General features: G+C 64.6%; 2 long non-coding RNA genes across 2 annotated transcripts in view; one reads left to right on the plus strand and one right to left on the minus strand.

Moving 5' to 3' along the window:
• Positions 1-20,703, minus strand: part of LOC136792514 (uncharacterized) — a 55,499-nt gene extending 34,796 nt beyond the window's left edge. Inside the window, exon 1 of the long non-coding RNA XR_010836411.1 lies at positions 20,354-20,703. This is a non-coding gene — a long non-coding RNA (uncharacterized lncRNA). The remainder of the gene's footprint in view (positions 1-20,353) is intronic.
• A 463-nt stretch (positions 20,704-21,166) lies between these two features.
• Positions 21,167-25,895, plus strand: LOC136792513 (uncharacterized). Its single transcript, XR_010836410.1, has 3 exons — positions 21,167-21,628; positions 22,931-22,995; positions 25,091-25,895. It is a non-coding gene; the product is annotated as an uncharacterized lncRNA (long non-coding RNA).
• Positions 25,896-26,613: the final 718 nt, after the last annotated feature.

Here is a 26,613-nt window from a genome sequence, read left to right on the forward strand (position 1 = left end):
CAACCAGCTGGCTGGGGGAATGTGGGCTTCTGCCCGCCCCCCATGCCCCTCTGCAGCCTTAAGACGAAGGGGGACTGGAAGGGGGCACACCAGGTTGGAACAATTACCCTGGCAATGGTGCTACTCTGAAACCTCCGGAAAACCTTGTCCAAAGGCAGGGGCAACCCCAGATACACTCAGAAAAGGTTCAGAGCCCCCCCCCCCCCCAGACCTGCTCTCCAGGCATTTTCCAAGTTCTGGAAGACACAGAACACCCCCCTCTTCAGCCCAGCCCCTGGGGCCCTCTGGAGAGATGCCTGAGCCAGCCCCCAACACCAGCGGGGGAGCAGGTCAGGAGAAGAAAAAGGCCCAGCCAGCGAGAAGCAGATCGGAGAAGCCGCCATTCGGCTCATTCAGGAAGAGCAAGTGTGTGGCTACTGATCGGATTTTTTTTTTTTTTTTTTTTGCGGTGCGCGGGCCTCTCACCGCCGCGGCCTCTCCCGCTGCGGAGCACAGGCTCCGGACGCGCAGGCCCAGCGGCCACGGCTCACGGGCCCAGCCGCTCCGCGGCACGTGGGATCCTCCCGGACCGGGGCGCGAACCCGCGTCCCCTGCGTCGGCAGGCGGATTCTCAACCGCTGCGCCACCAGGGGAGCCCTGATCGGATATTTTTATGTAGACGGGGGCACTGAGCCACAGCGAGGGCCGAGCAGGTTCACACACGTCATCACGGGCGTCTCTGCAGCGATGCTGGGCTTTCACCTCACAGATGCAAGTGACCCCGTCAGTCACTGTGTCCCCTGGTTGGTGCTGGAAGACGCAGAAAGCCTCCGTCTAGAAGTTTCCATACAGTCTGGCCCTGCTCCCCCGAGAAAGCCCGTTTCTGGCGGGTGAGCTGAGAAATACGGTCCGGCTTTGTATGGGTGGGAAACGCCTTGTGATCTGTTGTTTGTCATTTGCTTTTCACTCCGATCTTGACTGGGAGCACACGACCCCACCGTCTCCCAGTGAACTTCCTGACGTACCTCAGCCACACGCCGGAGACAAGCGGCCCCCCCGGCGCCTGTCAGGGCCCCGCACCGCACTCCCCGCCGGGAAAGCGCCCCGCGTCTTCAGACGCTTGAGCCCCTCGCGGGAAGGGTGCCCCCCCGGGGACCAGTCTGTGTCCTTCTGGGGGTCTCTCTCACTGTGGACACAACGCAGGCCTGGAAAGTGTACTCAAATCTACAGACACGGGCCCCTCGGCGGCCCTGATATTGTCCATCCTGGTCTCAGTTATGTTAAGTTTACAAAATGTGTGCTTCTTCTTGTTGACGTCTGCATTCTAATATTTCTACGTCTACTTATTTTTAGAAATAAAGTAAGGCCAAAGCCCAGTAAAGCAGCTAGCCAGCCACCCGCCACTGCAGCGGGACGGCTGAGCTGTGCAAGTGTGACCCCTGGCCATCGGCCAGCCCTCCCGCGCCCGACGCCCTCAGCACGGTGGGATGGCGCCACGTGCGAGGAGCCTGGCTCCGTCCGCCCCGCGTCCTCCTTCCCCCGTTGCTAACAGCTCCCTGGTGTTTCTCTGGAGAGCCTGGGCCATCCTGGCGCGTGGCCTCCTACCCTGCCCCCGCGATGAGCCGTCAAGCGACCCGGGCCAACGAGTAGCCGCCGGGGCCTCTGCGGGGTCCCCCTCCCTCCTTCCCTCCCCCTCTGCCCCCCACTTTCTCCCTCAGGTGCCGCTTGCTGCCCTGCTTGGCTACATGAGCCTGGAGCTGTCAGGGGCCACCCGTGCCCCCACCTGGAGAGAGAGAAATGAAGCCCCAGAGGAAAGGGAGCCGCGATGTGGAGAAAACTGATTTCTGATGACATAGTGTGAGGTTCTGGATCCAGCCCTGTTTTTGGACCCCTAGGCCATGAGAGCCAGTACATTTTCCTCGGGTTTATATCCCCAGCCAACACAGTTTGGAGCACGGGAGAGCGAAGGCAGACGCGTCCCTGTGCCTGCGGTCGGGCTTTGGCCCCCTCCTCCCTGGGGGTCCACGGCTCCCAGGCCTCCTGGAAAGGCAGCGTCCACCCCAGGGACCGAAATGCTGCCCGGCCACGGGAAGGAACGGGCGCGCGACGAGGGGTCACGAGCACACACGTCGGGAGGCAGGCGCCAAGCGCACCGGCACACACCGCGCGGTTTCGTCGTTCAAACCTCTGGAAAAGGCAGACCGGTCTCCGGTGACAGAAAGCGGATCGGTGGGGAGGGGAGACGGGACCCCACGGCCTCTCGGGCTGCAGGGGAGGCCCCTGCCCCCGAGGCAGCAGAGCCAAAGGGTAGTGAGTGGCCCTGGGCCCGGGGAAGGGGAAGTGAGGGCCGGGAGCTTCCCTGGAGGAGGGCCTAGGTCTTCAGGGAAGCGGGGGGCTCGCCAAGGAGAGCCCACGTGGACCCCGGCCCGGCCGCCTTACTCCGAGCCTCTCCCAAGAGCTCGCCGGCCCCACCCCGCCCGGGTCCACCAGGGGTGCTCTATCCCCTTTGCCCGCAGCCCTCGGGCTGCCCCGGCCCCTCCCCTAAGCCCACCTGCCTGCACCTGCCCACGCCGGGCTGCCTCCTCGAGCTGGGGGTCCATGTGCGGGGGTGGCCACGCACGTCCACGTGAGCGTGCGCGCCCACACGTCTGCCTGAGCGTGCTGGGGTAAGTGTGCGCTCCTGCGTCTGTGCGGCCCCAGCTGTAAATGCCGGGACTCGGAGAAGAACCAGACCACCGACACGGCAGGAGGCAGCGCACTTCCCCTGGCCCTCGGCGTGACTGTGGTGTTTGCTTGAAGCTCTGGCAATGGGAAGGCTTCCCCAGAACAGGTAGGGAGAGGGAGGGTGACAAAGTGGGTTGAGCCCCCGCCTCCGCTGGGGCAAACCTGGAAGCCGGTGTGGGAGGCTCCATCTGCAGGGGCCGCTGAAATGACACGGAGGAGGCTTTCCAGCCTGGGGACCCTCAGCGCCTCTCTGAGCCCGCGTGTCCCTGTAGGAAGGACCGGCCGTCTTTCCCGCCATCAGCAGCTGCCCTTCTTGCACTGAACCGTGGGCCTGGGGTTCAGCGTGGATGCTCCTGGGGGAGCAGGCATGTTGTCAAAGAGAGAGAGAGATGAATCTCTTTCAAACAAGAATTTCCTTGTCTTTACTAAAACGTCAGAAAGAAATATCCAGGGCAGGAGCGAGGACAAGGCTTCCCATCCAGAAGCCACAGGTCCCTCCCCGGCACAGACGTCTCCGTCCGCCGGAAGGACTGGACACCAAGCGGAAAACACAGGGAGTCTGGAGGGGGCTGGGTGTTCTCTCTCCCTACAGGCTCAGAACCCAGGATGAAAGAGAAGCCCAGCGATCCAAACCTCGGCCTTTGTAAGGGGTCGGGGTCGGGGTAGTGGCTGTAACAGCTGGCGTCCCAGGCTCTGATGTGTGTCATTTTCCTTCTTCGCCAAGAGCTTCCAAAGCTCCTGAGATCGCAGGCTCTCCCCAGAAACGTGGAAGGCCGGGTGCCGGGTCCTCCCGTCCCCGACTCCTGGGCAGGTCCCCGGAGGTACCTCTGCCCTCACGGCCAGGCACACGGAGCCAAGGGACCCCGCGGCCAAGTGCTGGGGATGAGAGACACCCGAGGACGCAGGCCGGCAGCCCGGTCTGCGAGGCCTGGGGAGGGGCAGGGCGCGGGGAGGGGACAGAGTGGGCGGGGCAAGTCCATAAGCGCTCGGACACAGGGGGCCGGAGGGGGGCCGGGGGCCGGGCCGAGGGGCCGAGCGGCCAAGCTGGAATGTATCGAAGGCAGTGGAATCCCAGGAGGTCCAGCCAGGGTGGGGAATCGTTGCTGGAGGGAGCCCGCGTGGACGTGCCCAGGGCGGCAGAGGCCGCGGCACACATCCGTCAGGTATGTTGCTGTGGACACAGCGAAACCCCCGAACCGCCAGCAGGAAGGTAAGCAGAGGGGCTAAGACATGGGGGAGGGGGGGGGCTGGGTCCCGCAGGCCCTCTGAGCAGGGGGGTGGGGTCACCTCCCACCGTCACCCAGGCCTTGGCGTCGGGCTGCGCCAGGCGTCACCCTCCAGCATGGGCCATTCAGACCCTCTCCCCGGGGATGAGGAAAGACGGAGCCAGAGCCGGCGAAACACAGAGCCTCCACCCCAGCACGGGAGCCCCCGTCCCTGCCCGCCCGCTCTCCCCCGGAACCTCACCACCACGCAGCCAAACACCACCCCCCAGCGCAGGGGGGAGCGCTCAGCACAGGAGGCCACGCGTGGGACCCCAGGGGCGGCCTGGCCGAGGGCGCCGAGAGGAGAGCCGGGCCTGCACGTCGAGCTGGGCGGGGGCTGCTGTGTGACCGAGGGCGAGCGCCTGCCCCTCTCTGATGCCCAGGTGCTCAGCTGCTGGTTGCACCCCGCCCGGATGGACGCGGAGCCTGGGATTATGACGAGAAGGTAGGGCGCGAGGCAGGAGGGCGTGTGGGTCCCCAGGACGAGCCTGTGTCCCTATGCCCCACTTGCTGGGTCCCGGTTCCCTGGAGACCCCTGCTCCAGAGATGGGCGCTTGCCTGCCACGGGGGTGGGCTGTGATGGGCGGGGGCTTCCTGAGGCCCCTCTCGCTTGCTCACCGAATGTCTACCAGGCAGTGACAACAGCAGCGGGACACGGGCCGTTTCCATGACACGCGGCACGGAGCGCGTGTGTCTGTTGCTCACTTATCCACCCAATCGGCCCGGGGGGCGCCCGCGGCCCAAGGCGGCATCCCAGCCGGCTGCTTTTCCACCGCCCAAAAGCTGAGGGGGGCTTTTACGTTCCTAAGGCTCAAGGAGGGATAAAAATCAAAGGAAGAATAATATTTCACAACCAGTAACAATGATGTGAGATTCACATTCCGGTGTCCACCCACCCACGCCAGTTTGTCTGCATGTCCCCCGCGGCTGCTGGGAGGCTGTGGCCCTGGGCTGGCCCCTGCTCGGCATCGCGGAGGCTTGGTGGTGGTTTTGGTCACTTAATCCACAGCACCCGTGTGGTCACCCGCGGTCAGAGGAGCAGAAGTCGACCTGGGCCAGGACGGCAGCTCTCGGGGTCCCGAGCCCGCGCAGCCCGGGTGGGCGGGCCGGAAACCAGCGGCACCCCGTCTCCAGGGATTCGAGCTGAGGGCCGCGCGATGGGTGGAGGTCGGGGCGTCGTCGCATTTACAGGGGAGCCGCAGGCAGCAGCGGGGAGGGGGCCCGTGGCTCGGGCGCCCGGCCAGCTGGGGCAGCGGCTGGGCCGGACCCTGGGGTGCCCCTTGTCTGTTTTGAGGCCCTGCCTGCCGGGGTGGGGACCCTCTGTGGCAGTGATTTTTGGCTGCAGTGCCGTCACCACTGGCAGAGTCAACGTGGGTCAGAATCAGAGCCACGGGCGCCGCAACTTAGACGGGCAGCATGGGTGTGGACAGGAAGGAAGGGACAGGCTGGGCCTAGCGGGGACCAGGTGTCGCTGTCCACGGCCAGGGTCATGTCCCGAGTCAAACGATGGCTCATATGCCAAGGGCCTCTGCCAGTTTGGGGGCTTCCTGAACAGGTGCCGGCCAGCAAATTGGCCCCCGGTCTGGGCGCAGTATCTGCACAAAAGCCTCCCACCGGGACGGGTTCTCCATTCCTGGGCTGCTGACAGCTCCGGCCACCACGGGAGACGGATGTGAACTGTATCTAAATCAATGGAAAGCTAACTGATCCGCTTCTGGGGCGATAGGCAGCTTTGTGGGGGGCAGCAAACCGCAGGCCCAGGTTTTCCTTTCCTGAGGACGAGGGGTGGCCCCTGAGTCCCCCGCGGGTGCAGGATTCCACACCCAACTGAGAGCTGCTTCAGCAGGAAGGACACGGGAGGCCAGGAGCCCCAGCTCCTGAGTTTGGGGGGGTTTCCAAAGCAGGCTCACCAGCACGGGCCCAGGCCCTGCTTCTCCCTTCTGTCCTGGAGCCCCATCAGGAGCCTGGTGACCCAGCAGCCGGCCGTCCCAAGACACGGCCTGGCTGAAGTGACACCAGGACTCGCGGGCGCAGGGACTCAGCGGGCCGCCCCCCGCGAGCCGCCACCCTCTCCATCCCTAAGGTCGTCAATGCCCAGCACTCCTCCTAGGCCGAGGCCGCTCTGAAGGAGGAAGCAGAGCCAGGCCGGACGAGCAGGACGCAGGCGCCAGCCCCCCGAGCCCGGGCCGGATGGGCAGGACGCAGGCGCCAGCCCCCCGAGCCCGGGCCCCACGCAGTGCAGGCTCCCGGACACACGCTCTCAGGTGACATTCTGGTGTGAAAACGGACATTGATTTTCACGGTAAACTGGCAAGGACGGCAGTGGCGGGGCAGCCACAGCTCTGCTGCCGCGTTGCCCTCGAGGGGAGGGCGTCTCCGAGGAACCCACCTCAAGGAGGGGCGTCCTGGTTTCCCAGCCGAGCTGGGCCCGTGCGGTCGCGTGTCCTCCCGCCAGGCCAACGGCGCCATCAATGCACAGCTACAGCTGGTTGAAGGGGACCAAATCCATTGAACAGTTGATTTGGTTCCATTTTACCAGCTTTAGCAAAGCATTCGGGTCCCGGGTCCACGGGCAACAGCGACGTCGACGACGAAGGCGGCTTCCGTGCGACGTCCGGGCGCGATGGGGGCCACGGGGTGTCCAGGCTCCGCGTCCCCACCCTTCCCCGGGGGGCCCACAGCCTCTGCTGGTCGCAGCTGGGGTGGGAGGGGGGCGCGGGGGCGGGTGTGTGAGGGTCACACGCACACACCCCAGAAACAGACACACCCAGACACCCCGACACACACACTCACAGACACACACACACACACACCCTGGACACATGGACACACACCCCAGACACAGAGAACACACACACTCCCAGACAGACACACACACCCCAGAAACAGACACACACACACCCCAGAAACAGAAACACCCAGACACCCCGACACACACACTCACAGACACACACACACACACCCTGGACACATGGACACACACCCCAGACACACAGAGAACACACACACTCCCAGACAGACACACACACACCAGGAACAGACACACCCAGACACACACACACACACACACACACACACAGATACATAAACACACACCCCAAACACCCAGAGACACCCCCCCCCAGAAACACACACGGGGACAGAGAGACACAGACACATGCCCCCAAAACACACACAGCCAGATACAGACATGCCCAGACGTAGACACATACACACTCACAAACCCACCTTTACAGACCATTCACACCCACTCATTCTCAGAAACACACGTAAGCTCACGCGCGCACAGACACACACGCTCCCGGCCCCCCCCGCTGGCCCACCAGGACTCCCCGGTCGGGACCACTGGAGGAGGCCGGGGGTCGGGGGAGGCAGAGGCCCCGGTTCCTGGCGCTGGCGCCCCTGACCCCCCAGCACCTCCCTCCCTCCCCTCCCTCCACTGTTCACTCACTGATTCTTTAGCGATCTTGCCTTTCGTCCGGGGCCCACGGCACCACCGCTAGTCTTGGTCCTGGGGCCCAGCTACCACCATCTGGACCTGCCCTCATGGGCGTACATCCTGGGGGCCCGGGATCCCGCAGTCTTGGGCCCTTGTCCCCTGCCCGCCCCCATCACATCCCCAGCTGCAGCTGAGGCAGGACCGGCCCTTGAGTCCCGCCTTGGGCACTGGCTGAGCAGGAGCCCGGCTTGCAAGGGCCTCGGTCCAGCCCGGCCCGGAATGGGTGGCTGGGCTCCGCCCCACGGAGGGGGGCTGTGGTTGGCCGGGGCCAGAGCCCTTCGGGGAAGCCAGCCCTGTGTGGCGACGTGAAGGAAGACGGGGACCCACACAGAGGACTCTCAGCTGGGCCCGGGTTCCTGGCCTGGGGACCTACAGCCTGTCGGGGTGTGAGGTCGTCCCCTCAGCTCCCAGGACAGCCCCTGGGTCAGTGTGAGGCCAGCACGGGGCCAGCCCAGGCCATGTTTGCCTGATGACCCTCAGTGACTTGGAGGGGAAAAATTCCTCTTTAGAAAATTAGCTGTCCTGCCAGCGCCCAGTCCATCAGGAGTCAAGCAGGGGCGGGGGGTGCCGGGAACGCGCCTCCCTGTGTGTGGACCTCCGTCAGAGCACAGACGGGCCCGGCCGGGCGGCACGACCGCACTTGCCCCTGCAGCCCCCTCTCCGCCCGCTGCCTCTTCTCTGGGGCCCTTTCTGGCCCTGCCTAACGACACTGTAGCCGCAGATGCTCGGGTGGTGGCGACGGGCGGCACGGCACGGTGCCCACCCTCCAGGGCCACTGCAGGACGCCCAAGACCTCAGCGCCCGCCACGCAGGCCGCCACCTGCCCCTCCCGTCCCTGCCGCGCTGCCCGCTCCCTCGAGCTGAGCTGGGCTGTGCCGCGGGGTCCCCCTCTGTGCATGGCCCTGGCCTCTCCCCTCGAGACCGCTTCCCCAGAGCTCGCGGGGAGCCCAGGGGTGGGTGCCAGGTGCTCTCAGCCTCACGTCCCGTGACAGACGGCGCAGCTCAGCCCCGGAGACAGAGGGCCTGGCTGGCCCCCGGCTCTGCGAACACCTCTCTTGGTTTGACTCCGGGAGCACAGAGATGGGGGGCAGCCCTGAGGCTCCCCAGAGCAGCCGGCCCCCCGGCCCCGGTGAAGACACCGCGCAGACAGAGCCACCCGGCCGCGTGTGCCGCCGCTGTCGATATCCCTAATGACGCGGAAGACTTGACAGGCAATGGGGTCGCCCCGTCGGCCCTGCGCCCTGGCCGCCACGAGGGGAAGAGAAAGAGGGCCGGGCCGCTGCACCCCGTCACCCACGCCCTGGGTAAGTCCTTCCCAGTCCCACCCAGGCCCCCGGCACCAACTTGGGTGCGTGACACACACACCCCACCCCCCGCATCCCCTGCGCCGGCGCGTCCCTAGAGCCCACCATTGCTCTTTGATTTCTCTCCATGTGTCACTGCGTCTGGAAGAATTTCCCCAAATGCCAGGCCTTCGCTTCCGCATCAAACTCTCCACCCCCTGGCGCTCCCCTTGCACGTGTCTCTCCACTTCCGGCCCGGCCGGGTCCCCGCTCGAGGCCATTGGAAACCAAAGCCGGAGAAGGCAGAACACCAGGCCAGAGACTTGGTCCGGAGCCTCGATTCTTTTCCACAGGCAGCTGGGAGATTCTGCATCTGCCGAGGAGCACAGCAAACATTTCACCCATGGGCACCACAGTGAGGGTGCTGGCTGCAAAACCTCGAGTGACCTCGGCTGACGGCCGACGGCCCCGGGGCAGGGCTGTCTCAGCGCGCTCGCCCCAGCCCCCCACGTGCCTGCACGGTGTGAGCACCGAAGGCGCCGCCTGCAGCCCAGCCTCAGCCCGCCCGTCTCCCCGCCCCCGGGCCACCCTCCTGGAGGCAGTGGATGGATGTCTGGCCTCTGCCTCCCCTCGCCCCCCATGCCTCTGTCCAGGGAATGTTCCAGCAATACTTTGCTGAATGCGTGATTACCACACTCGATGGTGCATTTGAAGGGCACGCGGGGCTGTGTCCCAGCGCAGCGGGGTCCGCCGTGAGACGCGCCCGCAGCCCGGGTGCCTGACAGTCCTGCTTCTCTGACAGGCGCCCTGGTTGGTCGTTTCAAGTCACTTTGGCAGACATTTCTGTGTCCCTTCGCCTCTGCATCCTGGGGTCTCTCACCTACCATCGGGGATCCCAACTTCCTTGCAGTATTTTCTCTTTTCTATCTGGAAAATTCCAAATGCTAATGTCCCACGAGCCCCAAGCTCCCGAGCAGCCCGTGGCTCAGAGACCAGGTGCCCCACGAGCCCAGCTCCCCGGTCCCGCGCTCCTCCTTCTCAGGCCCTGAACTCACCTCCCCTCACCACGTGGCTGCCCCCGCCCCAGGGCCTCTGACCCTACAGCGCCAGCCACTGCCAAGCCCTCTCGGTGACTTGCAGTCACGTCACAAACCCTGCATTCACGTGAGCAATGCCTCTTGCCCAGGGCAGGGCCTGCCCCTGGGCCGTGGCTGCAGGGCCTGGCACGGAGACGGCCGTGTTCTGGTGAACCTACCACTCGTCGGAGAAGTGGGGCCGCGGCCGGAGCTGGCAGGGGTTTCGTGGGCACAGTCCCCCCAACCCCTGCCCTCCTGCCTCCCTTTTACCAGGGTGTGAAAGAACGAGGCTGCAGCTAATACAGTTTGTGCGTTTTATGAACCAAACAATTAAACAGGTTTTAAAACATCTGCTGATGGAATCATTCCACACAGGGAAGTACACTCAGCATTTTTAAGCAGCGACTGATACAAGATGCGGGGAATCGCTGCCGAAAACACCAGCAGCCCCGTTAAAATCAATAGAAAATTAGATGCTATGAAAAATGCGATATGTGTCCAATTAGTTCTAATCGGAGCAAACAGCTCCGACCAAGGCCAGCGCTCCGAGATTTCGCCAAGATTCGCCGCCTGCAGGAGGCTCCGGCCCGCGCCGGCCAGCCTTGCCCAGCGGGCCGGCGATGCGCCGACACCCCCAGGCCCTGAGCCGCGGCGGCCGCCTCATCCAGGAAGTCCTCCTACATTTGATAAGGCCCCAGACCCGGAACGCAGGCTCAACGAGCAGGCACTAAACTCAGCACAACCTCGCCAAATGAATTCCACCCGGGGCCACCCCTGCACCCCCAGCGGTCCCCAGGCCTGACCTTGGTGAGGCAGAGGGTGACCTTGGGCTCTGGAGCGCTGCACGCCAAGCTGGGAACCCGTGGGGGCTTCCTCGGCCGGAACCATGCAGCCCTTAGTTGCTGTCACTCCATGCCCTGTCACCACTGTCACAGCTCAGTGGGGTCCCCTGGCCACTTGCCCCTCAAGCGTGGACGGGCAGCCTCTCAGCCATGCTGTCCCACAAGCCCTGGCCCAGGACCTCAGAGAACAGCGTCCACTTAGGGCAGAGGATACCCCCCAGAGGAAGGTTCGCAGCGGGCACGCACTATGGCCAATGTCCTCAGTGAAGAGGTGACACAAAATTCTGCTCAAGGATGACCAACAGCCCAAACACACCTGAGGCCCGAGACGCTGCCCTCAGAGGCCACAGGGCAGGGATGAAGCTCTACCCCCCAACCCCAGAGAGACCAGTGTCCCAAGACAACCGTGCCCCTCCCCTCCAGCCCCATTCGCCCACCCTTGGGGGAGGGGCAGCTGCCGGCCACAGCAGCTCCCTGCCAGGTTCCCTCCCCTCCTGACCTGGGAGGGTGTCACCGACTCAGATCTGGATCTGTTTTGTGGTTGTTGTTGTTTTTTTTTGCGGTACGTGGGCCTCTCACTGCCGTGGCCTCTCCTGTCGCGGAGCACAGGCTCCGGACGCGCAGGCGCAGCGGCCACGGCTCACGGGTCCAGCCGCTCCGCGGCACGTGGGATCTTCCCGGACCGGGGCACGAACCCGCGTCCCCTGCATCGGCAGGCGGACTCTCGACCACCGCGCCACCAGGGAAGCCCCTGTTTTGTGTTTTTTACTACGGAGTTTTAAAACTTTAAACATCAACAATCTAATATTTTTTCGGTGGCAACATTACCTATTAACACTCAAGATTCATCACTAAATTAATTTTTAATTCCAGATTTTGGTTAATTACTGAAATAAATAGCAAAGGATGACGGTTAGTCCTGGGAAGTGTGAGAAGCCCCGGCCGGAGGAGCCTTCCCGGGGGTTCTGTTCGGGCTGCTGGGACCGTACAGGGGAGTCTCGAGGGAGACCCACAACGAAGGGGCGAAAGGAACCCGCGACCCCCAAAACCGCCCTGTTTCTTATTATCGCCAGCACTGACCCCAGCCCGATGCCGACCAAGACCCACTCAGCCCAGCTCAATAACTTTTCTGTCTACTCCAAAAAAAAGGTATTATTTCTCAACGCTGATAAAAGTTTAATACAGAGTTGCCCGGGTTTTAAATAAACTTGTCAACAAAAGAGCAGAACAAATAGATGGACCCCTCCTAGAGATAAATTTCACCTCAAATAGACCCAAAGGGCAGGGGAGGGGGGGACGGGGCCACGGGAGACGGGGACAGGAGGGGACTCACGATAGTTCTGCTGTCGTTTGCAAAAATGGCAAGATAGATTTTTGTGTCTTATTATCTCAAAGACAGGGCCGGGGTAAAACCTGGTGTGATCTGAGGAAAGAGAGTAGCCTGGCTGAGAATCAGATGTGAGAGCCCTGAGGTCGGGGAAGGGGGCGGCAGCTCTGGAGCAAACTGGCGGCCAATGTGTCCAGAGGTAAGAAAAAGGCACTCGGCAGCACGGGGCCTCGCAGGAGCCCCACTGCATCCCATCCGCCCGCAGAGATGAACCCGGCACCGCAGGGCTCCGTGTGCAGGGCGGCCGCGTCGCCACACGGATAAACTGGCTGGAGGTCCGGTGCGGCGGCCCACGGGCCTGGGACGCGGTGGAAGCCCCGAGCCGCACACACGCAATTGCCTGTGCTTCCAGGGGGACTCAGCAGGCCCTATATTCCCTCACTCAGGGTCATCTGCTCCACTGGCCTTGGGGGGCGGTTTGAAATTTCACGGTTAGAGATTCACTTTTTGGATTAAAGACGGAGAGAAAGCAAATTCCCCCAGGAAGGGAGAGACAAGCTACTGGCTGTGAGTCCTCTGGGGCAGGTTGCCACGTCCAGCACAGGAGGGAATGGCCAGAGAGAGTTGAGGAGGGACCACAGGGAGTCAGGGCTCGGGCCACCCTAGAGCCAGCCTCTACCTTCTGCAGGACTGAGCCCCCTCCTCCCCACACAGAAGCCCCAGCCTGGCCGGGGGTCCTGGCCCTCCTCAGCCCTTCAGTGGGCAAAGGCTCTGCCACGCCCTTGGATGCAGACAGCAGGAGTCTCCAGGTACCACTGGATTTGATGCCCGCAAAGGGGGCAGGTGGGGAGGGGAGAACAAAACACGGGCAGGGGGCAGAGCTCAGAGGCTCACCACCTGTCCTGCCGTTGCCACCGCAGCTGCGATCCCGGGCACTCCGGTGGCGGGCGGGGTGTGAGGGGGCCGCCCCGGGCCTCCCCCGCCCGGAGTCATCCGAGTTCAGCCTCTGCAACGGGACAGCTGAGAATGTGGACTATTTATACCAGCCACGGCGGACAGGCGGCCGGAGGGACACGCAGCCCGGTCGCCATATGTGGGCAGGACCAGCGGTGTGCAGGCCTGCCAGGAGGACGGGACCCAGAAGCGCATGTCTGTCCTGGGTGTCCTTCAACCTCCAGAAGTCCCCACGGGTACGGGTGACAGGATCCGGGGACAGCTGTCCTCTCCCCGCCCTAATGTTAAAAATACCCGGGTCACTGTCCCTCCGTCCCTCCGAGTCCTCCCGCACTGGCTCGCGCACACACCTGCCTCTGGCCCCAGCCGTCCTCACTGGCTCCCATCCCATGCTAGAGGCTTGACCCCATGGTGGGGGGCCCCCAGACTCTCAACAACCAGGTCCTTTGGAGTCGCCCTGGATGGGGAGAAGCCAGTGACCCTCCCAGCAGCACTTGTGTCCTGGGCCTTCTCTCCTTTGTTCTCTGCCTGGGCTGGACACGGGGGCCTGGGAGGTGCCTCTGTGCCCAGCGTCGCTGGCCCTCATGGGCACACACACCCAGTCAGCCCACCCCCTTAGCCTGGGAAGCAGAGCTGTCCTGAGAATCAGTGGGGCCTCTGAAGACCTGGGTGGGTGGGCCCAGGGAGCTGGCGCCTTTGCCAGAGCCGCTGCCCGAGTCTCTCCCGCTAAGGAGCAGCCGCGGGGCTGTCAGAGGCGGCCCTCTCATCCCTGCCCTTGAGATGCACAGCGCTGCATGCTGCCTGCAGCTGCACCTCCGCACTGCAGCACCCTGGCAGCAGCCTGCGCTGCTCCGCCCCCCGAGCCCCCACTGCCGGCGGGCCGGGCCTTCCCGGGGTCAGAGAGGCCTGGAACTCGGAGCACTAAAGGCAGTTCCCGCTGCGCAGCCGGAAACACGGCCCAGGGTAGCCCAAGCGCCACCCGGCCAGGTCTTGGCCTTGCAGGGCCAGTTGAGAGGGGCCCGGGGCAGAATACGGGCCAGAGCGAACAGCACAGCTCCTGGGAGCTGCAGATGCTGTGCTGGGGGCCCCTTCCCTTCCTGAAAGTCACGCCCACCTCGTCTCATCCGGGAGGCCGGCTGCTGATAGGACAGTGGGCAAGGCCAGGGTCTCTCAGAAAGCCCCGGGAGCCACGCTAAGGTGGCAGCAATTAACGCAACATGCTGGCCCCGCCCTCTGGCCCCACCCACTGACCCACTGGCCCCGCCCACTCCCCCCCCCCAGCCTCCCCAGCCTGCAAACAGCTCCAGGCCCATCTTCCCCACCTAGTCCTGGCCCCCAAATTACTCAGGTTCCCTCATTTTTCATTTAGGACATTTTGGGAGGGGGCGGAATTTGCCATTCAAGCAGTGTCCACTCTGATGGGCTGGGGCTACGGCAGCTCAAGCATCCTTCCTGCAGGTCAATCTAATCATCTCACGGGCAGTTTGCGCTTCAAAACATTTTTCACGTGGGGCTGACGGCTGTAAAAGAGATCGCTAATACACCTTCACAGATGCTTTCACCAAGGCCCCCCCGCCCTTTGAAAGCCTCCTGCCATCTAGTGCTTTCTTGCATTTGACGAACCATCAAACCAGAGCCACAAGGTGTTCTTTGGAAGTCGCGCCTCGAGGGACGAGGTACGTGGCCACCTGGCTCCACAAAAAGAGACCCTGCTCTCCACGCACAACACAGACGAGCTCACCCGAGCACACCCACGCGCCCGCATGCAGCATGACGGGGCCGCCCCTCCCCCCGCCCCTCCCCCCGGACTGAGACCCGCTTTCCCTCCGGTGTGGAAGCTTCACGTGGAGCATGGCTAGAGTTTGTGAGCCATAGCATAGACACATTTGACGAATTTGGCCCTGAACTGATGAGCTCCACAATTCTCAGACCTACCGTTTCCACCAGTGGAACCTGGGGCCACCATAGGACGGCCGTGGGCCAGTCCTGGAGTGTGTCCGGGAAACCCGGGAGGCTCCCTGAGGACCTACCCCTCTGCAAGCTCAGAGAAAGGGGCACTGGCCACCTCGCGCAACCTGGGTGTCTCCCCGCAGCCACACAAAGCCACCTGGGTCCCCAGGTTGGCGGGCGAGCCCCGTGAGTGGGGGGCTGTCCTGCTTTCACCCCACCCAGCTCACCCCAGGCTCCTCTCCCTCCCCTGGAGTCCCAGAGCCCCCGCGGCAGTGTGTCTGGGGGGGTGCCCTGTCCAGCAAAAGCCCCTCTGGGTGGAGCACAGACACTGTTCCCACAGGCCTCTCCCCTCCCTCACACAGAAAGGCCCAAAGACCCCACTCAGAAGAATGCCGTCCCCTCCTGGGGGACCATCCCTAGCTCCTCCCCGGAAAGCCAAGAGCCGGAGCTTCAAATGCAGAAAATACAGCCCCGTCAGTGTTGCTGCGAGGCAGCAGGGCCACTGGGCGAGGGGTGCACACCGGGAAGTGCAGGCCTGGCAGGGAGGCACCCAGTGGTGCCCCTTTTTAAGTCGGCAGATGAGAGACCTGACATGATTTACAGCTGAGAAGGCCGAGGCTCTCTCCCTGCAAACTCTCTAGTTTTACTGCTCAGTCAAACTTAATTCCAAAACACTAATGCTTTTATTTAAACACCACATCCTGCAATAAAGCCTTAATGTGCAGCAGGATGCATGGAGGGGAAGCAAGTGCGTGTCTGCGGCCGGCCTCCGTGGCCATGGCCGGCTACTTCCCTCCCTGTGGCCGGCGCTGGACGCAAGCAGGGCGGAGATGACCTTCCCAGGGATACCGGGCGCTGACCCCTCTGGGCCTGGAGTCCGGGAGGAAAGCAGTGCCCAAGGACAGTCCCACCTCCCTGCTGAGGGGTCAGCGGGGCCAGAGGCGGGGAGACTTGAAAACGGGGTCAGACCCTCAACTACAGTCAACTCCCCAGGAGGTGGCGGCCACATGAGAGCTTGGAACTGCCTACGCCTCCTCGTCCCCAGCTCCGAGGAAGGGCCTGAGTGGCTCAGGGAACCTGGCTGCTCCCAGACCTTTCCAGCAGCTGGAGGAGGAGGCCTGCTCACTCTCTCGTCCCTGTTCCACGCCCCGCCCCCCCCGCCAACAAGAGCCAAAGTCCTGCCAAAGGTCAGGGTGCAGGAGGGGTTGGGGCACCTGCCGTGGGCCCGGGCGGCAGTGCCAGGGATGGCAGGGAAGGCGGAATGACACACACTTTGGAAAATGGCCCTGGGGCCCGTGGAGAGTGTGCCCTGGGTGGGGACGCCGCCGTTTCAGGAGCCAGAAACTGACAGGGCCACCCCGTCCCCCAGGGCCCCTTGCCCTTTGCCTTGCCAGGAAAGGACTCAGACTGCGGAGACAGGCTCCGAGGGCTGGCCACAGCAACTGTCCCCAGTGCCTGGGTGGTCACAGTCCAGCCACGGGGCCCACAGGACATCACCCAAGCCCCTGTCCTGACTGGGACCTGGCTGGCGGCAGGGTAGGTGAGATGGGTCCTGGTCTGCACGACGCCAGCCAGCGTGACCCCACCATCCTTCACAGAGCAAAGCGCTTCCAGCTGGAGTTGCTAAAATCAGAGAGCAGCGTGAGGCCTGGCGGGGTGCGGGGGGCAGGAGGCAGGCCCAGGTGGGAGCCGCACAGGTGCCCGAGGTGTCCTCTAAATGCCGGGCCGGGGTATTTCAGAGGAGGGAGAGGGGCCTGGGGCCAAGGGGGCTGAGCCACCGGGTGCTCTGCCTCACAGGCGGCCCGAGAGCAAAGACCGAGGCTCTTTCCCTCAAAGATCCTCTCGCACGTGGCCACACAAGCCCCTTCCCTCCTGGGCAGCTGGCCCGTCCTTTGGAGAACAGGCTACTTTGCTTAGCCTCTGAGCAGTTTTCCGCCCCCATCACACAAACAGCCCTTTCTTCTGGCAAATGACCCTTCCGGGTGGCAACAAGTGATGCCCAGAGCCCCGCTGCCCCGCCCCCCTGCCCCTGCACGCCCCCCGGGGACCCCACGCCTGCCAGGGGCCACGTCCCCTCTGCTGCAGTCAGCACGCTGAATATTTAATGTCTGGCGAACGCTTCCACCTGCTGACACAGGCAAAGTGACAGAACAATACCGGCAGGGGACAGGCTGGCCACCGACGCCCAGGCAGCTTGCCACCGAGGCCGGGCCCGGCCACAGCTGCCGGCCTGTCTGTCCCCCGGGCGACCCCACAGGCGCGCGCTGCCCCCTTCCTCCAGTGAGAGAGTTCCTGACCTGAAATACATACTTCTTTACATTCCATAGCTTAGCAGGTCCATATGGGCACATAAAGAAGTATGTTTCCCAAGCAGGCAGTTCAACGGCACAGCTGTGGCACTTGGGGAAGGGCCCCCCGGAGAAGGCTGCACAGAGGCCGTGGGTCTTCCACCAGATCCAGTCCCTGGAGCCAGCACACCCCACCCCGCGGCCCCCAGCCCCGTCTGACCTCGGCCCTCCCCCTCTCTCCCCCTCCCTCTCTCTCTCACGCGCGCGCGCGCGCGCGCGCGCGCACACACACACACGCACGCGCGCGCACGCGCACGGTCAGGAAGGGCAGAGGCAGACAATGCACTCCAGAAAGTCTCAGGAATCCCTCCGGTCGCCCCTGCAGTTGTTTAGTTTTGCGTCAACGACACAAGAAAGGACCCAGGCGGCCACCTGCCACCCTCACCCCAGGAAGGATGTGTCATTCCCTCCCAGAGACCGTGCCCGAGCCCCCGCCAGCACCCTCCCTCTCCACCTGGGCGTCCCCGTCCTGACCAAGTGCACAGGGCGCGCTGTGTGAAGAGACGCCCGCTCAGGAGGACCCCTCCGCGGGTGGCCAGAGCCAACAGGGAGCTCAGCACTGCTGGCCATAAGCGCAGACGACCGAGAAGCAGACAGGCCTTACCTGGGCAGCTGGGCGGCTTCCTGGGCAGGTCCCCGGTGATTCGGCCTCCCAAGAGCCAGCGGCCCTGAGAGCCGGGCTCATGTCCCTGTCTTTGAAGATGTGCATGAGAAGGGCGGTCGCAGGTGGGCCTCGCGTCCTCGGAGGGCATCTGGGAGCTGCTGGGAAGTGGCCCGGGCCGCGGCCAGCTCCCTCGGCGCCCCGGCCTGGCCACAGTGCAGACGCCCAGCCCGGTGAGTAACTGGTGCCGGCTTGGCCTTCCGCCTCTGGCCGCCTGCGCCTCTGACTCCCTCGCTCCATCGCTCTCTCTCTCCGCCACCCTTCCTCTCCCCTCCACTCCTGGCGCATCACCACCTAAAGCGAGGCTTGCGCCAGTGGACGGCTCACACAGGCGCCGAGGGCCTCTTCCTGGTGTCCCACTTCCTGGTCCTCACCTGGCTCTTTGTGGCCTGTGCCCGGCCTCCGCCAGGCCTGATCAATACCAATTTGCAGTCAAACGCAGGGGCTGCCTTCCTGTTAATGAATTTCCCCAGTGCTCACCGCTTCTAATGAACCCGTTAAACAGGGTTTAAGTAAACTTAGCAAGCGGCCAACTAAGCACTTTGGAATACGTAATTCTATCGATACGGTTTTCCACAGCATTTCAAAATTTCCCTGTGATGGAGACACGGAGGCCCCTCCTCCCCACCACCACCTTCTACGTCCACCGCGAAGCCAGGAGTTTGAACACCACGAGAGTCCGTAGCAGAGTAGCGGGTCACTGGGGTCCGGTCCCCGTGCAGGAAGGGAAGCCACCCCAGCCCAAGCCTGCACTGGGAGGACAGAGGAGCCCACAAGGTGTCAGGAGCAGCGTGGGACAGAGGCCTTGCCGTGGCCCAGGTGAGACCCACAGGTGAGGAGATAGGACAGGGAAGGAGGACGTCACTGACTGCCGGACGCTCGCTGCAGCGGGCAGACGACTGGGTGCAGACACAGAGGGTCTGCCTGCTGGGCGCGGGTCCTGTGTGGCTGGGAGCCGACCCCGGCCTGAGGAGGAGGCCCTGGACGCAAGTGGACTTCTTCTTCTCCCTCCGTCAGCAAGACGAAGTGTGGGGTGACCCTGCCCGCCCCTCCCCACCGGGCAGCCCAGCCACCCCTGCGTGGATGGGCCCAGAGAGGGTGTCCAGCGCTGCTGCCACCCAGGGCAGGGCAGTGTCTGCAGAGCCTGCATCGTGCAGAAGCAACTGGGCGATTTCTCAAGTCCCTGGGCTTGGCAGCAGCCCTGGGCACAGCTGGGCTGGTGTTTATAAGGGGGGGGGTGTGATCAGGGCTCCAAGGGGCACCCCCACTAAAAGGAAAGAGCCACCCGGCAGGGAGACACAGAGGAGTGATGTCCCACTTCCGTGGGGCCGCTGCCACTTATCGTCTCCACGGAGCCAAGGATAAATAAAGGGCAACCGAGACAGCTGCTTGGGCCCCCCGACTTCTCCTCAAGCCCCCCAAGGGTGCAGAGCGCCTCGAGAGAAACTTGCATGATGACTGCAGTCTGAAGTCTAAGTTTCCTGGCTGCCCTCTGACCAATGAGGCCTCAGAGGACCGGAGGCACGGCCAAGGCTCAGCCCCAGGACCGCCCCCCCATCCCCACCCCCAGGCGTCCGTATGGATGGTGTCTGGAGGTCAGGGGAAAGTTGGGAGCCCCAAAGGGCAGGAGAGTCACCCCAGGTCCAGCCAGAGCCCCAGCGAGCTTCTATCCACTCAGAAATGAACCGCAGCCACTTTTCAAAAAGTTTCCCACCTTGATAGAAAAGGAGCACGCAGCCACCTCCGAGGGGACCCCACAGGGGCAGTGAGCTGGCCCCGGGCCCCTGGGCCAAGCCCAGGCCATTCAGCCGTGAATGCTCCCAGCCCCCAGCCGGGTGGAGGTCAGGGTCTCGCGCAAGAGACCACCGGGCTGCTCCCCCTCCAGCCCCAAGTCTCCGCCCACGTGTGCCCCTGCTGTGCCCGCCCAGCACAGGGACCCTCCCCACTCTGACCCCGTCTGTGAGAGCCGCAAAAGTCCCGAGTCCCCACCTGGGGCAGCCTCACCGCAGCCCCTGCTCCGGGCCGGACCCCTGCCCCCAGCGTTTCCACGGTTATTGCTGCAAGTTCCAAGGTAAGTTTCGCCTCCTTCCCACCCGAGCTGCGCTTGGCTGCGGGTTGATCACAGCTTCCGCCCAGCCCCCGCGGCCCCCACCCCAGCACCTCGACCCCCGCGCACCCCATCTGGAGGCGCCGCTTCCTCGCAAAATGCCCGCATGTCAAAGTTCTTGCCTCCCGGTTGGACGCGCCCTCCCCGCCCTGCTGGCTGCTGGCTCTGCAGTTTTCCAAATGCGGACGATGCCACGAGCCAAGAGAAAACTCCAGAGCACCCCCGGCTGGAGCCACGCGGCGCCGGCACCACAGCTCCCACCTCGCCGGCGGGCACACCCCCACCGCGGCGGCCGGCAAGTTTGCGGGGGCCGTCCGGGCGGGCTGAGCGGGACTCACCGCGGAGCCCCTCCAGCCGGGCTGTCGACCGCGGCCGCGGGCTCAGGGTCGTGGCTCCCGGGTACGATGCGCCCCGTGCGGCTCCCAGAGAGATGCCGCTGCAGCCGCGGCAGCGCCATCCACCTTCTCCCGGAGCCAATCGCGAATGCAGGGGTGGGGGAGGCCGGAGCTCCCGATGCGTCCGCGCTTGGGGGGCGGGGTGGGGGGGGGGCAGAAAGAAAGAAGACACCAGGCACCCCCCTCTCCGCACCCTTGCCCTTCCCCCAGCCCTCCTCAGCAGCGAAGATTTAGCAGGGAGGTAGATCTTGAGAGAGAGAGAGAGAGAGAGAGAGAGAGAGAGAGAGAGAGAGAGAGAGAGAGAGAGAGAGAGAGAGAGAGGGAGAGAGAGAGAGAGGGAGGGAGGGAGGGAGGGAGGGAGGGAGGCTATGCGGAGTTACCGAGAGCGACCTCGCAGCCGCACACCTTGAGCCCTCCCTGCCCGGGCTGTGTCTGCAGGACGGTCCTGCACCCCTGCACCCCGGCCGGGGTCAGCACGAGGTAGAGGTCAGGTGAACAAAAGGGGAAGGTCCCAAGGGCATGCGGGCTCACACAGGCAAACGGCCGGCCGGCACGCGAGACCCTCACAGGCAGGCGGGGGAGGGGAGGGGAGGGGAGGGCTGACCCGAGGGGCCAGAGCAGGCGTGGCCCCCTCCTCGGATCAGGAGCCGGCCTCACCTTTGCAGTCCTTATATACCCGGCCAAGCATCCCAAACACGCGCCCTGGCCAAGTGGCCCCTCGGGCTGTGCTCTCTGACCATATTTAGTCAAGCAGGGGAAAAAATAGCCTGTCAGCTGGGCCGCGGCTGGCCGGCCACCGGGAGCAGGGTGGGAGCGCCAGCGCCATTGACGGCGGGTCCTGCGCCCAGGCTTGCCGGCCTCTTCCCCTCCCGGCCCCTCCCCACGGGCCTCCCACCGGCGTCCCTGCCCTGCCATCCCCCTGCTATTTTTAGCCCAGCCCAGTACAGAGGCGCCTCGCGGCAGGCAGCCGGGCGGACACCTCTCGGGCCACACAGCCCGCTCCGAGGGGTGCCCTGGGGAGACTCGGGCGGCTCCCCAGGCCTGCTGCCTCTCCCCCACCCTTGGCCTCCTGCGGGCTGGGCACCACCGGTGCCCCCTCCGCTTGGCCCTTTAGCCCAGAATTGGGGCCCAAACCAGGTGGTGAGGGAACAGCCGGTTTTCCAGAGGCTCCCAAGCCAGGCCCGCGATGACGACAGGTCACCTTGGACGGAGAGCCAGGTGATGAGCTGGCCACGTTCCCCCCTGCCTGCAGCTGGGGCCTCGTGGGAGCGGGACACCCCGCGTGGGTCCCAGTGCTGGTTTCGCCTGGGCCACCCCCGGGCTCACGCCTGCACGATGTCGTGGCTGTGTGCCGGCACGGCCCACAGGGCCCGTCCTCACGGGGCCGGGACACAGGGGCCGACCGTCCCCCGCCACGTGTGGGCCGGGCAGGTCTCCTCGCCTCCCTGGAGTCCCCCAGGGCCAGGGCAGGGGACGGCAATAATGGGGCGGACCCACTTCCCCAAAGGCTAGGTGCAGGGTCCACGTGGGGAGGGCGAGGGGGCAGTCAGTATCTCTGTCCCCGGAGTGCCCGCCCAGAGTGTGGGCGGCGAGAGGCCCACCGTCGCGGACGGCCATCTCACAGCCCTCTGTCCCCTGTGCCGCCTTGCGGGCCTGGCCCAGCCAGGGACACGGGATGTCTGTGCCTCCCAGAGACGGCTCCCCTGTGCCCATGCCCCCATGACAACCCAGGCCAGGCCCCGGAGCGGAGCGCAGGGTCCCAGCCCTGGGACCAGGTGTGGTGGGGATGTTCTTTGTGGATCACCCCCGGGCAGTGCCACGCAGCCGGGCGGGAGAGCAGGGGCAGGGGGTGGGGTGCCGCGGAGGGGCCCTGGAGCAAGGGCAGGGCTGGGAGGAGTGGGGGGCCGGGGAGGGCGGGCCCAGCGCTCTAGGGCTGGGAGGCCCAGGCGGGCCCTGCCCCCGGCGCCACCGGCCCAGCAAGGGGCCCTCGGCTCACTCTGGGTGCGGGGCGTGGACCCTGGGAGGTTGCAAGCTGCCCCATCCAAGTGCATTTCTGCACTTGTCCCGAAGCCACTTGTCCTCCAGGTGACGGTGGCAGAGCAGCCAGTGTGCGGGCCAGCAGCCGCGCTGGCGCTTCACGTGCCCCCTGGACCCGCTGTTTCCCTCCCCACCCCACCTTCTCTCTCCGGGCAGGGGGTGGGCGGGCGAGGGGGGACTCACAGACGTTGAGCAGGGAGGGTCGGGGAGTCCAGGGACCCTTGGCTGGGCCTGAGGTGGGGGCCAGCCTGTCCCTGAGGCCACCCCTGTGAGTGACGCTCTAGGCCGTGAGGGCAGGGAGAGGGTGTGCAGCAGCGCTGCCGTAAATCACCTCCTAGTGGCAGCCCAGCCCTTCCAGACCAGGACGGGGCACAGGGCTCCCTTCCCCGGAGAAGGGGTGGTGTGTGTGGACCGTCCCAGGGGTCCCCAAGGTCCCCAGGACCGAGCCAGACGACAGAGCACTCTGCTCATTTATCCACACAGCCAGCATCTACAGCTATTCCAGAAGCTTCTCTGGATTACCTCTATCCTCAAAGCATCCCTACGAGGTAGGAATCCTGCTGTCCCCACTTTACTGGGGAGGAGCGGGGCTCAGAGGGGGGGCTGACTTGCCCGAGGCCACACAGTGGGGGCAGAGCTGGGCAGCGCCCTGCGGCCTGGCCACTGCTCCAGCCCCCTCACCGGGGCAGTAAAGACAGACCCAGCATCGCCTGCCTTGGGCGCCGAGCTTTGGATGTCCTCGGGAAGCTGGTGGGTGAGGATGGATGAGGCAACCCTCCCTCATTCATTCACCAGCAAGGATGTGCAGCTCGCCCGCCCAGACCACGTGGGGCTGGCCGTGCGCGTCCGGTGGAACATTCCACCGTGGCCGGATGTGCTATGCTTCCCCCACGGGCCACCGCGCTGCACGTGGCTGCTGAGCTCTCACAGTGTGGCCGGCGTGGCTACAGACCTGAATCTCCGATTTGACATCATTCAATTAATTTTAGTTTCAGTGGCCACATGTGAGCAGCGGCCACTGTGCTGGGCGGTAGGAGAGAGAGGGGATGGGGAACGGAGCAGGAGGTCCTGGGCCCACAGAGAGAGCAGTCGGGGGAAGGGAAGGGCTTGTAGGTCAGAGGTCAGGGGAGGCCTCCGTCGGGGATGGACGGGGCCCAAAGGACGTCTGAGGTGCAGCGGCTGAACGTCTGGGGAGGAGCGCCCAGGCAGAGGGCACTGCGAGGACAGAGGGCAGGAGGGAGGGCGGACGGACCTACGGACCTACGGTGGGGCTGGGCAGAGGTGAGGTGCTCAGGTGGTGGGCCCGCGAGCCTCAGGCCACCAGGGGTGACGCTTCTCAGAGATGCTGCCGTCCAGCGGGGAGGGGCACCCAGGTCCCGGACAGACCTTGAGGGTTTGTCCGCAAGATTTGCTGACCCAGGGGAGATGGTTACAGAGAGAGAGGGGGCGGGGCAGGTGAGCGGTCCCCGGGGAATCAGGTGCCTCTCCTGAGAAGGTGGGAGGGGAGGAAAGGGCAGGAGGGGACCTCGCTTCGTGGGAGGGGCCTCTGCCCCAGAGCCGGCCCCGCCCCCCACGGAGCAGGAGGTACCGAGCTGCGGCTGTGAGGGGTGGAGGTGCTCCCTGCTCAGCTCAGAGGGGTCCCTGTGACCGGCCTGGGGGACCGTCTCCCAGTGAGGAGCCCCTGGACCTTGGGTAACTGGAGGCAGGTGTGGTTTCTGGGTCCCTCCCCCAGTGGACCCCTCGCCCCTCGCCCCTTGAGCCAAGGTAGGGGAGTGGGAGCAGCTGCCGGAGAGCAGTGATTTCCTGGAAGCGCTGAGGACGGTAACGGAGCCTGAGCGGCCCCCCGGGGAAAGTGGCTTCTGCCTGAGAGCATTTCCTGAAGCTCCACCCCTGGGGGCACAGGGCAGGGGGCTGGGGTTGTGCAGGCAGCCCTCCCGTGCATCCCACCCCATCTGCCAGCCTGGGAAGAGAGGGGCTGCAGAGCCCAGGAGGCCCCACAGAGCCGGCTCCAGCCTCACCGAGAGACCCTCGGGGGCCTGGGTGGGACGGGGCAGTGAGAGGCCACTCTGACCTCAGAGCCTCAGCTTCCTTGTCTGTGAAGTGGGGCCACAGTCCCTCCCGGGTGGCGAGGAGGCTGAGGTGTGGACAGAGCCCCTGACCGAGGCCCCAGCCAGGGAAGCCCCCAGACAGGATCACTGTCTCACCCACCAGAGGAGCTACTGGATGGATGGATGGGTGGGTGGATGGATGACCTCGTCAGTGGGTCAGTCAATCCCTCGGCCACTGGGCAGCCGGGACGGTGGGCAGCACTGGGGGGCAGGGGAATATGGCTGGACCCGTGTCAGTGTACCTTCAGCTTTGGGGGTGGAGGTGAGGCGGGGCTCTTATTAGGAGCGGGGAAGGGCAAGGCTGGGCCAGAGCCCTGGGAGCCACAGTCAGAGGGTGGAGGCCCCTTCACCCCAGCCTGGGCACCCACCACCCCAGGAGGCATCCAGAGCCATTCGAAGCATCAGTCCCCGGTCAGCACTGTCCCCTGTGACGAGACCCTGTTCCTGCTCACTTTGCTCTATCCTGAGTCTTTAAACAAAACAAAATAAATCCTAGGTTTTATTTTAATATTTCACTTGTACTTTCCGGCAACAGCCAACACAGCCTCTGCAATGGCCTCTCTCTGCGAAGACGAGCCCAGCTTACCCATCAGAGCACCTGAGCAGTCAGACGTCTCCCCGGCGAGTCCACGGAAGAAGCTCATCGTCACCGGTCACCAGAACAATGACCGCAGAGGGACACCGCCTCATACCACCGGGACGGCCGGAAAAAGCAAGCGCCCCAAAGCAGAGCATAATGAGTGATATTGTTATCAGCGAGGATGTGGCGAAATTTGAACGTCAGGTGTTGCTGGTGAGAATGTAACGCGGCGCCACCACTGTGGGGGATCGTCCGGCGGCTCCTCAAAAAGTCAAACCGTTACAACCAGCAATTCTGCTCCTCGGTACGTGCCCCCAGGTGAAACAAGGACCCAAACAGATACTCGCACGCGAGGGCTCGCAGCAGCCAGGTGGGGAAACCCAACGCCGGCTGCCAGTGGGCGGACAAACGGCCCAGTGGACGGCGTCAGCCACGCTGGCCACAGTGTGGACACGTCTGGGAGACACGGTGCCGAGGGGACAGGTCCAGACGCAGAAGGCCGTGTGTCGCGCGATCCCATTACACGAGCCTCCGGGGCAGGAGGAGCCACCGAGATCTAGAAGACGGAGGGAGGGGGAGACCAACCACCTGATGGGAAGCGGGCCTCCTTCGCGGGGAGGAGAACGGCCTGGAACCAGAGAGAGGCGGTGCTCGCACGGCGCTGTGACTGTGCTGAACGCCGCGGAACTGTCTGCTTTTAAATAGCTCATTTTATGTTGTGTGCATTTCACCTCGATTAAAAAGCAACGGAAAAAGATAAGTGAGCTCAGGGTCCAGCCCCACCCCCTCTCCCCACTGACCCCCACAGCCCGGACGCGGGACCACCCAGACCCGGGCACGGCCCCTGGGCCGTGCAGGCTGAGCTCCTGCTCTCTTAGGGACCTGAATGATGGACTCCAACCTTATCTGTCCCAACACCCCGACACCCGCCTCCACTCAGGCCGGGGAGGGGGCGGCAGGGGTGGGGGGAGGGGAGGGGAGGAAGGGGCGGGAGCAGGGAGGAGGCGGGTGGAGGCTGTGGCTGCCCCTCTGGGCTAAGGATGGCCGCAGGCACAGACTTTGGGAGGGTGTCACGTTGCCCAGTCCCCTCGCTGCTGGAATATTCCCTGTGGGATGAACAGAATAATGCCCCTCCCCAAAGAGGTCCACATCCCGACCCCCGGAACCTGTGAATGCATCGCCTCCTGTGAACGCGGCTTCTCTCCTGCCTGGACGGCGAGACCACAAACCTGGAGGCACAGAGGGGCTCCTATAGCAACTCGGGGGTGCCTGCACTCAGCCGGTCGAGAAGACGTCCGCCCGCAGGACTTCTCAGGGCCTTTCTGAGGCCAGTGCCAGTGTGCGCGTCGAGGGCCCAGCCACCCAGCCTCAGCTGACCACCCCCTGCTCTGCTCGCCCACACCCTCACCCGCCAGCACGCACAGGCACGCGGCATCTGGGGGTGCTCAGAGGCAGCTGTGCACGGCAGGGAGGCCCAT

This window comes from Kogia breviceps, chromosome 14 (genome assembly GCF_026419965.1).
Source record: "Kogia breviceps isolate mKogBre1 chromosome 14, mKogBre1 haplotype 1, whole genome shotgun sequence".
NCBI classification, from domain to species: Eukaryota; Metazoa; Chordata; class Mammalia; order Artiodactyla; family Physeteridae; genus Kogia; species Kogia breviceps.